Below are 13,102 nucleotides of genomic sequence, written 5' to 3'. Positions count from 1 at the left end.
CTACGTCTCTCGGCTTTCCTGGGAACGCCTCGGGAAGAGCTGGGCTTCCCTGCTGAGGCTGCTGCCCCTGCGGTAGAAAATGGATGGATGGATAAATGAATGAATTTCTGAATACAAATAATACAAATACAAATACTGTATATACCTTTAATAATAATAATTTCAAAAAACCTTAGGCTTTTAAAGATTATTTTAACCAAGATGTTAAATTTGTATTTTTGAGAATCTTTTTTAATTTTTTAAATTCAATATTTTTTTTGGTATACATTTTAGTTTTATTTAAGCCTGATTGTTTTTGTTGAATCTCTTAACCATTTTTTATTTCTTCTTAAACATTTTAAAATTCTTTTTCTCAAATGTAATTTTTAATGTAAAAAAAAAAATGTAATCCCTGTTGTGTTTTCTGGATATATTAATCAAGATGTTTTTTTTTTTTAGTTTTTAAATTTTTTTGTTCTATTTTTGTAATTTCTTATCTTTCATAAATGTTATTTTTATTGAAGCCCTATTACTTTTAACGAATCTCTTCTCTCCAAAATGCTTTAAATTTAGTATGTTTTTATTCCTTCTTTATCAATGTATTATTATTATTTAATATTATTATTCTTTTCATTCTTTTCATTTAAACCCTTTCGATTTTGATGGATATCTTAACCAAGACAAAATGAATGATTAAATATATACAGTACAAACAAACAACAACAAAAGAAACACACACATCATATAATCCTCAAATATTTGTACGGGTTAATTTGACCTGCAATACAAGATGAGGAGGGAGTACAGGACGTTGCATTGAGCTCCTACAGAATATGTGATGCATGCATCTGTGTACATTGATTGGCATGCTGAGTGGTTCGCATGCTTTGGATTTCCAGACGACAGTGACAAGTTCCTCCTCTTTCTGTGGTCAATAACCAAGTGCCATATTTATTAAAACCTCTTCAAAGGAAATCAATGGGCCTTTCTTTCTTTCTTTTTTTTTTAAACTTACCATCAGGCAACTCAATGCCTAAACAGGCGAGTCATTACACCATTACTTTTCAATTCATGCCATAGATTTGAAACAGCAAAGCAGTGTTTAGTGATTATCTTTTTAGCATGAGAAAAAAGTGTGAGCACTTATTGATCTGCTCAAGTACTAGTTATTCTTCCTTTCTTGTCACATTTTCTTTCTTTTCTTTCACATTGAATTTGTCTACGTCACCTCCGGAACGCTAATGACCATTCTTCTGCAAAAGGAGTTCCTTATTTCTATCATTGCTTTGTGTCCCAGACAGAACACAATAAATTTGGTTTGAGGTTGAAGGGGAGTAAACCTTTTTATTCGGCGCTCGACCAGTAACACTTCGACTTTCCTTTTAATGAAAGTGACAGAACCTGCAATGGTATTACTTTGGAATATCCCAAACAAAGGTCAAGTTTCTTTTCGTCACTCTACCAGTCGCAGATTGTAAACCTCTTCAAGGCTTAGTTAATTCTAAAGCCGTCAATGGCAGTGAATGTCTAGATTGATTTTGAACGACACCCAAAACGATGTGGCCGAGGTCAGACATTCGATCCATAGGTGCTTTTTCTATTCAGCACTCCACCAGTAGTTGTTTTACACTTGTCATTTTAATAAGTTAAAAAGTAATTGCCGTCCCGTCATAAAACAGTATGGCTAAGGTTGAGGTCAGATCTAATGTTTTCTGCTTCTTTTCGATGCTTTTCCAGTAGCAGTTCTATGAGCTTTATTGAAATTTTTTTATTTTTTTAACCTTTCAGGGGTTATTGTTTTACATCATAAAGTGAAATGGATTGCTTTTGAATGATACCCAAAACAATATAAACAAGGTGAAACATCTGATCTGAATGTGCACTTTTCTATTCAGCACACTACCTGTTTCAGTTTTGCACTTACCACCTTTTTAATAACATTCTAGAACTTTTGTCAAGGCTTATTCATTTTGAATCATATCCAAAACGATATGGCTGAGTTTGAAGGTCAGGTTTCTTCTCGGCGCTTTACCGGTAGCAGTTCTATACAAATCGTTAACACCTTCAAAGGTAACTGTTTTCCATCATAAAATGAACTCGGATGATTTTGAACGATACCCAAAACGATATGGCCAAGGTCAAACATCAAATCTGATGTTGCACTTTTCCATTCTGTGCTCTCAGATCATCAAAACTTACTAGGAGCTCCTGATTTGTCATATACAGAACCGGATTAATTTTGAATGATATGTAAAATGATACGACCGTGGTTAAAGGTCACTTCTGTGCTGTAGTTGCTTGTTTCTTTTTGGTGCTCTACCAGTCGCAGCTCTATCGAGATCTTTTCTTGAAAACCTTCAAGCAATATTCTTATCACCGTAACAGAACACGACTGATTTTGAATAATACTGTAAACTACATGGCCAAGGTCAAACATGAAAATCACATTTCTTTTCGACGCTCTAACAGCAGCAGTTTTATACTTGTCTTTTCCAAACTTTTCAGGAATTACTGATTTCTGCCATATCAAGAACCCAATTGATTTTGTATGATATCCAAAACAATATGTCTTCGGCGGGTGTTCAGATCTGTAGGTGCACGGGTCCTTCCGGCGCTTTACCGGTAGTATTTGCAAACTTATTTAAACTTTTGCGCTAACTCTTGATCTCTGTCACATACAGAGCCCAATTGATTTTGAATGGTCCCCAAAACAATATGGCTGAGGTCAAACATCAGATCTGTTAGGTTCATGGTTCTTTTTGGAACGCTGCCCCACGTCGTCAGCATACCTTGAGCTTTTTTTCTTGGCGGATGCTGTGATGCAATTGATTAGTGCCACCTAATCAAAGTAAAGTTATTAAAGTTATTTTTTTACAAACATAAAGTTTCAGGCTAGTATATTACAGTTGATCATTTTGCAGTCTTGGTCTTTGCTTGTCATATATGTGGTGACCCAATGAGCGGCAGCTAGCATCCCTCACCTGGGAACTTCAATTCAATAATGTCGTTATTCAACGCCCATCCAGACATGTTTACACACTGTAATAATTTACAATTGAGCTCCTGTACGAAGCGAGTACAGCAAGCCTGATCTGTGAACATTCAAGTGTACAGAAACAAATAAAGTTACGCCATCCGTCTCCATCTATCTCCCACTTTCGCAGTAACCTGGTTACGTTACGCCGTGCGCCATCCCGGTGACGTATGGCCTGCTTCTTGGGCGCTGGGTGACTCTTAAAAAAAAAAAAAAAAAAAAAAAAACCACTGAATCAATTTTCTGTCCCGGGTGAGCAATAGAGCTGTTGGGGGAAAAAGAAAAATAAAGAAATACTTTTCTACAGGAGCAGAAATATGCTCCCTGCCTCATTAATAACAATAGCAGCAGTGCATACAGTATTTCTATTTAATTTTTGCTACTGCATTTGTCTCTGGTGAAGTTCAATACCACTCTGAAAACATCTTCATCCATTATTTTACAGTATGTTGGATGCAATAGCTACTTAGCATGTAGCTTTCTTACATGTGAACATTCTGGATTCATAGTTGGGATCTGTGGATTTGGACCAACTAAATTAATCCACTCAGGTTTTTAATGCTAATTGTGCTATATATATATATATATATATATATATATATATATATATATATATATATATATTTTTTAAATGTTATTTGTATAATGCCCACTGAAATAAAACATTAAAAAAAATTAACCCCTGTCACCAGTTTCAACATCAACACGGAACTGGCTTTACATGTCTGTCTTAGAAATGAAAGTCTCATGCAGGAGTTTGGTTTGACAAAGCCATTTCGGGTGAATTCCAGGGGCTCGTACTGACATGAAACGGAGTGTTAAGAGTGTTAGCTTGCAGATCACAAAATGGGGCCTGTCAGCGCTGATTTTGACAGAGATCATTTTATTCATGTACAACTGTTAGTGTTGCAAACTTTCCTCTTGAACTTATATTTGTACACTTATATGACAGTTAAAAATGTAAGAATGTTCCTTTAAAAGATGGCCTGTACAGTTAATAACGGTTTTATGGTGGCATCAGTTTAAGTCACCTCCTCGTACATCTGCTGAGGTCGTTCCTTAAAAAAAATAAAGGTTGCACGAAGAAAGCATTTGGACGCACTGTCATCATCATAAATATACAAGAGCATCTGTTACAGGTTCACAGACTAACTCAGTGGAGCGACCGGAAGGGCGTTGGCGTTTTTTTTCCCTCCCCTGAGACCTCTGACACCCCCGTCGACGGTGCGGGGGGCACGCGGTTAATGACGACCGAGACAGTTGGATTTGCATATTCATCAGTGCTAATCAGCATTCGAGAAGAGGAGTTGAACTTTCCCCCCTCACTTGATGGCCATATGGTGGACAGCACCCAGGGTGATAGTGAAGTCCACTTAGTTTGTTTATGCATGTTGTTAACGAGCAGTGAAGAGAAGTCACTTCATGAATGACTTTTTAAGTATCCTTAGAGGTTGCTCGTCAAACTCCTCCAGTTTACATTCGTAAGAGACTATGCATTTTTAAACATTAAACTGCTTATTAAAACAGGTCCCAGGTGTCTTTCATCAAAATACCCCAAGGATCAAGAATTATAGCCCAATTTGCACTTCCTGTTTCTATGTTGCTGAAATGAACCTCTTTTGATGGGGTGACCCTGTCCCATGTATACCCTGCCCGTTATCCTGCTGGGATGACGGCAAATCTGGATTTTTTTATTATGACGAGCAAGGGAGGAGCTAGGGTTTTGCAATTAGGTGAGCGAGTTGTGCTTGTGGAAGCACTCCAGCGTGTGGGGAAAAAAGTATGCATCGTGTATGATAAAAGCATTTTCACTAGTGGAGGCAGCACGTCATACACTACCTTGTGTGGCACATCACCAGACTCAAATACCCCCCCCCCCCCCCCCTCCCCACATTCTCCACGTCAACAACTTCCAACAACTCTAATATGTGCATGTAAAAAAAACTCAATGCAGCTCTGCTTACCTTTTAGCGTTACTCGGGAGATCCAAGTATTTGTATGCAAGCAATTGAAAGTTAACTTTCCCTTTCAAGTAACTTTATGGGTTTGCATTTTCTCTCGCTAATTGGTTGGTTGTTCTCCACCTTAGCGCAGTTTTTAGTTGAATAGCTAGACAGTTGTAGTACTGCATGTTCTTGTCTTTCAGTTCTCCCAGTCGCACCACATTGAGTTTCTGGTCTGCTCGTGGTTTCTTGCCAAGAGGGAGTTTTTCCTTGCTTCCGTCGCTTAGGGCTTGCTCATGTGGGGTTCAGTTGGCCTTTTAATAAGGGAGGAGTGTGGTTTTAGATCTGTTGTGTTTTGACGTTATTTAAGTAACATTGATTTGCGTGGAATTCAATAGGGACCGACCACAAATAGCCTATATTGATAGTTTAAATTGTAAATACACCACAAAACTATGATCCCAAAACCCTTTAATAAAATTCCGAAAGAATTGAGTGTAGTTTAGTGTAAAGGGCCTTCGCAACCCCCATAAAAATGCCAATTGTCAAGCAATAATTAGTTTGCAATCTGTCATATGTCAGCTTGAACTTTTTAATACCCACTCAACCGAGCAGAAACATGCACATGCGGCAAAGACTCTCTGTAACTTCCATTAAAAACCTGGGCTAACATAGCTCCTTCCCGAACATACAGAGATCTTAGAACAGTCAAGATGTATCAATTCAATTACTACTTTCCTTTTAGCGAGGGTTTGGGGGCATCTTAGGGCGTTACAGCAGGAGCACAAAAAACACCTGACTAGGTGGGGAAAAAATGCACAAAGTTGAAATGGTGAAGAGCAAACTGTGTTTAAGCGGGGGTTCAATGTTCTTTGAGAATGACTATATTGAATCTATTTATCTCGTTTCAAACAACCTCTACTTTTGCTCAACAAGACTGACTGCTGCTTTTAAGAATGGCATTTTGTACTTGAGAACACGCGTGAATTCAAATAGCCGCATTCTCAAAGCGAACGGAGGAGATGAAAGCGAGTGTGAAGAGAAGCAAGAGAGCGAGAGCGAGAGAGAGAGAGAGCATTCCCCGTAGAGAGGCGCTCCTCAAACAGGTGTCGTTTACAAGTGTTCCATCTCGTCAGCACCCCCCCCCCCCCCTCCCCCCCTCCCCAACTCTCTTGGTGTAGAACGAGGAGGAGAACACAGGTTAAGTTGCGTGAGATCAACCGTGACAACGCATGCAAATTCGCCCACAATGCAGCCTGTCAATCTCTCGCCTGCCGCCTCGGCGTACGTGTGGGTCCCAATCAAAATGTCTCCCTCTCTGCTTGATGCCACTTTTCCTGATTTTTCTCTCTTGAATGTTCTGTTCCTGAGTTGCAGCCCACGTGTGGATTTACACCGCATGGTTCAACTGACACATTTCTGATTTCTTTTTTTATTTTTTGCTCTCAAGTGTCTCGCTTGGGATATACATTATGGAAGTACAAAGACAAAAAAATAACAACAACAAAAATCAGGCCTCCTCCAAATCCTGATAAAAATCTGATACAGTGGTGCCTTGAAATACGAGCGATCCAATTTACGAGCCATTCGACCAATTTTTGCTTTGAGTTTTTTCAAGGTCCGAGCGCTGCACGTTAGCAGTGAACTCAGCTCAACTGACTTTACAATATGCAGCACTTGGCAAATAGTGAACAATTTGTGAACAACAAAAGGGGCTCTAAGCGGTTTAATGCCACACCCATTTGAAGTTTCTTATCAAACTCAACATAAAACTCGGAAAATTACGTGTATTTAAAACAACCACATAGCCTTTAGTCCATTAGCTTAATGCTAATGCTAACACATACCTGTACTGACAAAACACATATACCTTTATTACCTTTAAATCAACTGGTATGAACACATATGTTGCAGCAACACATTTAGACAATTCAATGTAACAGTACTCACAATCATATATTCTTTATCCTCTGTGAGGAGCTGAAACGAGCTGAGGCGTCTATACTGTACAGACGTGGTGGACATTTTTGGCTCAATTTCCCAAACGAGACGGATGGTAAAGTTTTCGTTATTGCGTGTGGCCGTAGCATGGCGGTGAATTTTGATGATTTGTCATAAACTACTAAAGTCTTAACAACTCAAAATTGTCTTTGTCATTGTGTGTGTGCGCGGGGGGGGGACATGGTTGATGATTCGCTAGTAAGCACAAAACTCTTAATTTCACGTGGCCAAAAAAAAAAATCCAGCCTCCAAAGCCAATTTCACTTAGCAACATGAAATTCAAAAGTCCTGTCCACCACGGGTAGATGCACAAAAAGTCTCATGAAGCCATGCATGAAAAGACACAAAACGTACGCAATTGTAAAAATACAAAATGGTCACAACGTGGAGTTAGCATTACGAGGGGGTGATTCGTTTCCCTTGAGACGAGCGAGGATAGAGGAGGTTTGGACCTCAGCGTGCGAGTGTGATGTTGCACCTATTATCACACGCTGTTCCGGAGCGCCGTGTGAGTCGCCGTCAGTCGTTACTCATGCACGACTCAATCAGTTGAGCTCCAACACGCTTTCTCACAACAAACAAGCTTTAGAGTTCTCGTTAGGATTGTGTGTGGGTGTTTTAGGTCCTCGTCTTTGTTTGTTGCTAGCACCACAATTCGCATGTTGATATCAGCTCATTAAGATCTTCCGAGTTGATGAATGTTGATTATTCTACTCGAGTCCTCGCGGCAGTGGGTGTAGCGTGCATGTTCACGCAGGTCTCTGTATCTGACATTAATATGCATGTCTCGCAGAAGGACAAAGAGATTGATCGCTGTGTTGTTTTACACACACACAGCATTTCTTCTAGTAAGAGATTTATGAAAGATGAATTGTATGGCTGCTTTTGGTCATTTGAAATCTTCTATTTCTGTGTGTATACAGGGGGTGTAGGAGGGTCTCGACCTATGGCGTTTTGTGAATACGAACGGCGCTCAATGAACTAGTTTGCAAGTCAACCACAGAGGTAAAGGTCAGCAATACATTTTTTGTCACTGTTTTTCCTTTGATTGTTTCATATTTAATACATAGAAGTGTTTGTAATTCAAACATTTACTGGTGTTATGATTTTATTCCTGCATTAGCTTAGGTTAGTGATTGGTGTTTTCCGATTAACTTTTAGCCATCCGTCCATCCATCCACCCTTGATACTGCTTGTCCCATTAGGGTTGTGGGTATGTGGGAACCCAATCACAGCTGACTTTTGGCAAGAGGCGGGGTACACCCTGGACTGATCACCAGCCAATCGCAGGGGGTTTGGTCAAGAAAGTTGACTACTGTGGGGAAAATCACATCATAGTGTGTAAAAAAAATAAATAAAAAATCCATTTTTTTTCAATTCCAAAATTCATCTTTACTACCAAAACGTAAACATTTTGGGGGGTTGCATCGGTTTTGTAGGAAGCGGAACTGTGTAGTAAAATGAGGAACTCTTGTACGTAGCTTCAGTCACAAAAAGAAAATTGAATTGGAGAACCGTGTGGGTGAGATTGTAACATTTAAAAAGAAAGCACTGTCCCTGAAACATGATGGACATGAAGGGAAAATCTGAAGGCTGACGTTGAAAAACGCATCATAATGTGTCAAGAAAATTCATTTTCACTGCCAAAACATGACAAAAGAAAACGTGGGTTTCGTATGAAGCAGACATGCAGTAAACCCCCGAGGGATGGCTTTTATAAAAAAATACAAATAAATAATAATAATGTAAAAACCAAAAGGCTGAGATTGTAAAACAACCGTAAACAATAAAAGCACTGAACCTGAAAGACGATGGAGATTAAGGGAACATTTGAAGGCTACCATCATAATGTATCAAAAAAAAAAAAAAAAAAAACTTTTTTTCACTGCCAAAACTTAATGGCAGTGTTCTGAATCCGCAAATTGCAAACCCAAAATGACCGCATTAGTGTGCCCGACCAGATTATAACAGCTCAGAATCTTTGGAAGTGGTCTTAGTTGCTTTTTGTTTCCAAGCAACATGTAGCAAAGATGTTGTGGTGACCAGAGATCAGTGCTCCACACAACACAGCCAAGTAAATATGGACTCAAATTCTGGATTCTTTGTGCTCATACGCACACAGTACGCACACGCCTCTTTCGTGCGCATACATTTTGGCGTGACTGACTTGAATTATTCATGGCCCTTGAGCCTGTGGGACTGCCCAGCCTCGCCACTACAAACGACTTCCTTCCGCCTTCGTACGCGCGCTCCATGCCTCAGCGAGCCACGTGTTTGTTTCATGTTTTTTTTATTGTATTTTTTTTGAACACGAGAAACTTGATGATGCGCCAGAATGTAAACGATGATTTGTCATTGGACGAAATAAGGTGACTGGGCTCTGACTGGTCTTGAGTTCATTTGGAGTCAAGCTGCAGCCATCGTAAAACCTGGAAATGAGAAACCTGAGAAAACTACTACCAGTGGGATACGAATGCCTCGTCTGGCCTGTGATCAGTGCTGTTAATCACAGGCGTACGGTATGAATGTATTTAGGTAGTTAAGTGAATAGTTAGTTAGGTGGGTAGTTCGACGGTAAGTTATTTGGTAGGTACGTAAGCGCGTAGTTACATAATTAGTTTAGGGAGTTAGGCATGTAGGACCTGAGTTAGGTAAGTAAGTGGGTCGTTATGTAGGTTGTCATGATGGGATTTAGTTAGGAACTGTAGGTGGTTAGATATTTAGGTAGTTACATTAGTAGTCACATACAGGTAGTTAACATTAGTAGTCACATACGTTGGTTTGGTAGAACATTAGGTTGGTGGGTATGGAGGTAGTTAGTTTTGTAGTAACATGGGTAGGTAGGTATGTTTGGCAGTTAGCTTTTTAGGTATCTTGTCAGTAGTTAGGTGGGTAGTTATGTAGGCAGGTTGATAATTAGTCATTTCGATAACATAAGTAGATCGGGAGCCACCGGTTTGTAGTGGTTGAAGTCACTGGGTCAAGATGACTCAAAATATAAGTACAAATGAAAATAAAAAAAAGTATTGTATCGTCGTCCACTGATACACGTTAGTCTATTTATCTCACATGTATTGATAAAGTAGCGAAGCATGGTTACTGGGAGACGTAACCGTTACCGTCAACAAACTCTCCGCTTCCCCGCCCCTTGGTTGCCCCCGCATGAAGTGAAGCGACGCATTCCAAGACACTCATAAATCCCAGTGCTCAACACAACTAAGCTCATGCCCTGTACTGTACAGGTATTTTATCAGCAGTAGAAATATGATTTAAAAAAATCTGCAACGCACTGACTGAATCTGCAATAGTTGAAGGGTGATTTAGCGAGAGATTGCTGTATGTTCCTGCGTATGTTTGAGTGTGCCAAACAAAATTGACATGACTCCTGCAAATTGGACATGGATGTCAGCGTTGTAATCCAATCACAGGGGGCCTCAAAATCAAATTATGGCACGCAGCTAAGAGATGGGTGTATCTATGCAGTTCCCGTGCCAAAGCCAGAACGGCATCACCGGCAGGGGGGGGGGGGGCTTTTTGTAGAGCGGCCTGTCACGGAAGCAAACGGTCAGCGCATTTTGGAATCGGCGTTTGCACTCAATAAATCAGCTGTTAATGTTCGACTGTGGATAATTAACATTTAGCCAAGTAGCAATTTTGTTGATGGCACTAGCTGCTAATTTGAAAACGGATGATTTGTGTTGTGGGGGAGGAGGAAACTACAATACTGTGATTAAAAATGCCCTTGCATTTATATAAAAATCGCAAATAGTCTGGATTTACACTACATACTGTAGTTCAGGAATACAAGACAGATTTTTTGAAATCATGTAGTCGTGTTCAGATTTTTTTTGTATTGAACATTTGGTGAGTTCTCACGGTACATCTGCTTCGTAAACAAATACATTGTAGCTCAGCCTCTAGATAGCTTATATTATGGCTAACGATAGGCTTTTGGCAGTACATTAAACTTCGAGTCATTTGAAATGGCCTCTCTAGCATGAGAAAAACCTAGTGTGTGGTAACACAACTTCCAGCGGCATTCAACAACCAATCCTGGGCAAATGGGATTGTTCGTGTTGCAGTATATAGCATAATCATTCACACTGTTCAAGCTGTTACTTCTGCACTTGTCTGTATTGTTTGTTTCCCAAAAAGAAGACAAACTATCGAGATTGCACTTTCCTAAAAAGAAGGGAAATTATTGAGGCTGCGCTTTCATAAAAAGAAGACAAAGTACAGAATTTGCACTTACCTCTAAAGAAACCAAACAAGAAAAATAATTGATGTTGAAATTTCCTATAAAGAAAACAAACTATTGAGGTTGAACTGTCCTAAAACGAAGCCAAACTAATGATGCTGCTTCCTAAAAAGAAAATATTGCTTTTTTAAAAATTTTTTATTGACTACTTTTTCAAATTTTGAACAAGATTTAAACTCCTAGGTCTTTAAAGGGAAACTTAATTTGTGTATACTCGGTTAGATCAAACAGGCTGCATACTGTATATCTGCTCAAAACTGTCTAGACTATAACCATTAAGTTATGAATGTAAAAAACAAGAGCAGTGATTAAGTGACTAAAGAGTATAGTCAGGAAGTGTAAATCATTCAATGGCAAAATGAATACACCAACTAATATGGGACTTGACTTTATTAAACTGTATTTTGTCAGCTGTGCTTTTATTCTAAGCAAACAGGTGCGCATGTCACAGCGTCAGTGCAAAGTGTTCAGAAGTGGAAAAAGGCACCTTTCCCCCTACCACAAGGCTCTCATTCAAGAGCCCCCCTCGAGCACAATTAGCCAATGGAAATAAAAGGCCCCCTTTTGAATAGGAGTGTGTGAATAAGGTTAACGCCGCCCTTGTGCGTCTTAAATGGGCTGAGCGATTGCCTTGCGCCGCTCCGCTAATCACGACTTTTGTTGCGGGCTGAATGCTAACGCCGATGCTAACTCGTGTTCGTCTTCCAAATTGAATTCATTCACGCGATGGCGTCGACAATGAACGCTATTGCGCACACTTTGAGAGCGAGCAGCTGAATCCTCAAAGGGTCTTTTCTAAAAAAAAAAAAAAAAAAAAATAAAAAAAATATATTCTTTTTTTTTGGACTGCCTTACAAGCGACGCCGCGCCTGTTTTCAATTTGTCAGCGCAATCTTCTGCCTTTTCAACTTTTCAGTCGGATGGGTGTTGGCTCCGTGCGACAAAGATTTAAACTGATTTGAGAAAGGAAAAGAAAATACAACCACCAACTACTACCTGTGTTTTCGTACTACATTCATGGAATGCATTAACTAAATATGTCTCACAAAGCGTCCCGTGCACAACTTTGAGTGTTTTCTTGAGTTAGCGTCACTTGTATATATATTATTATATTATATATATATATATATATATATATATATATGTGTGTTTTTATTTTTTTGCGGGGGGTGTCAAGAACGTATAATATTTTGATGCTTTAGACCACAGGTGTCAAACACAAGGCCCGAGGACCACATCCGGCCCGCCGAATCATTTTATGTGGCCCGCCAAAGCAAATCAGTAGCCTCAACTTCCATGATTCTTGCTCAATTTTCAAATCGTCATATATCGTTGGCATTTTTAGAAATTTACCCAACTCCTTTTTACTGTAACTTGAATAATAGTTGAACAAACTATTGACTTCTGCTTTTAAAACTCCTTACCCATCAATTTGCATGTAAAACTATGATATATGTAATACGATTGATGACGGAATGAAACATTAATTTCATGGTTTTCCCAGTCATAACGGCCCTCTAAGGAAAACCGTAACTACAATGTGGCCCGTGACAAAAATGAGTTTGACACCCCTGCTTTAGACCCACGGCTGCCACAAGCACAAATAAAGGCATCCCCCTAAATAGACGCCTCTCCATATGCTACGTTATTACAGAACGGGCTAGCGCAGCCCCAGTCAATTTTAAAAAACAAAAACAAAACAAAATAAACAAACAAACAAACAAACAAAAATTATCATCACTTCATTGCAATATAGGGACTCTGAGCTGCTTTATTGCATCCCGTTAACGCTCCCGACCTCAGCGGTGTTTTGAAGTCAGCCCTTATCAAGCCAATGCAACGAATTTAAAATGAACTGAACGGAAAGCACAGGCACGCTTATGAAGT

General features: G+C 39.4%; 1 protein-coding gene across 6 annotated transcripts in view; it reads left to right on the top strand.

The window, feature by feature from the left end:
- The window catches only part of dab1a (DAB adaptor protein 1a), a 230,595-nt gene that overhangs the window by 76,759 nt on the left and 140,734 nt on the right, over positions 1-13,102 (top strand). For all 6 annotated transcript variants that reach the window (XM_061778681.1, XM_061778679.1, XM_061778680.1 and 3 more), the window contains one exon: positions 7,881-7,962. The gene's annotated coding sequence lies outside the window, so the exon portion shown is untranslated. The remainder of the gene's footprint in view (positions 1-7,880; positions 7,963-13,102) is intronic.

Source organism: Phyllopteryx taeniolatus, chromosome 7 (assembly GCF_024500385.1).
Source record: "Phyllopteryx taeniolatus isolate TA_2022b chromosome 7, UOR_Ptae_1.2, whole genome shotgun sequence".
NCBI classification, from domain to species: domain Eukaryota; kingdom Metazoa; phylum Chordata; class Actinopteri; order Syngnathiformes; family Syngnathidae; genus Phyllopteryx; species Phyllopteryx taeniolatus.
Note: the sequence above shows the minus strand (reverse complement) of the source record. Positions and strands in the feature narration are given on the sequence as shown.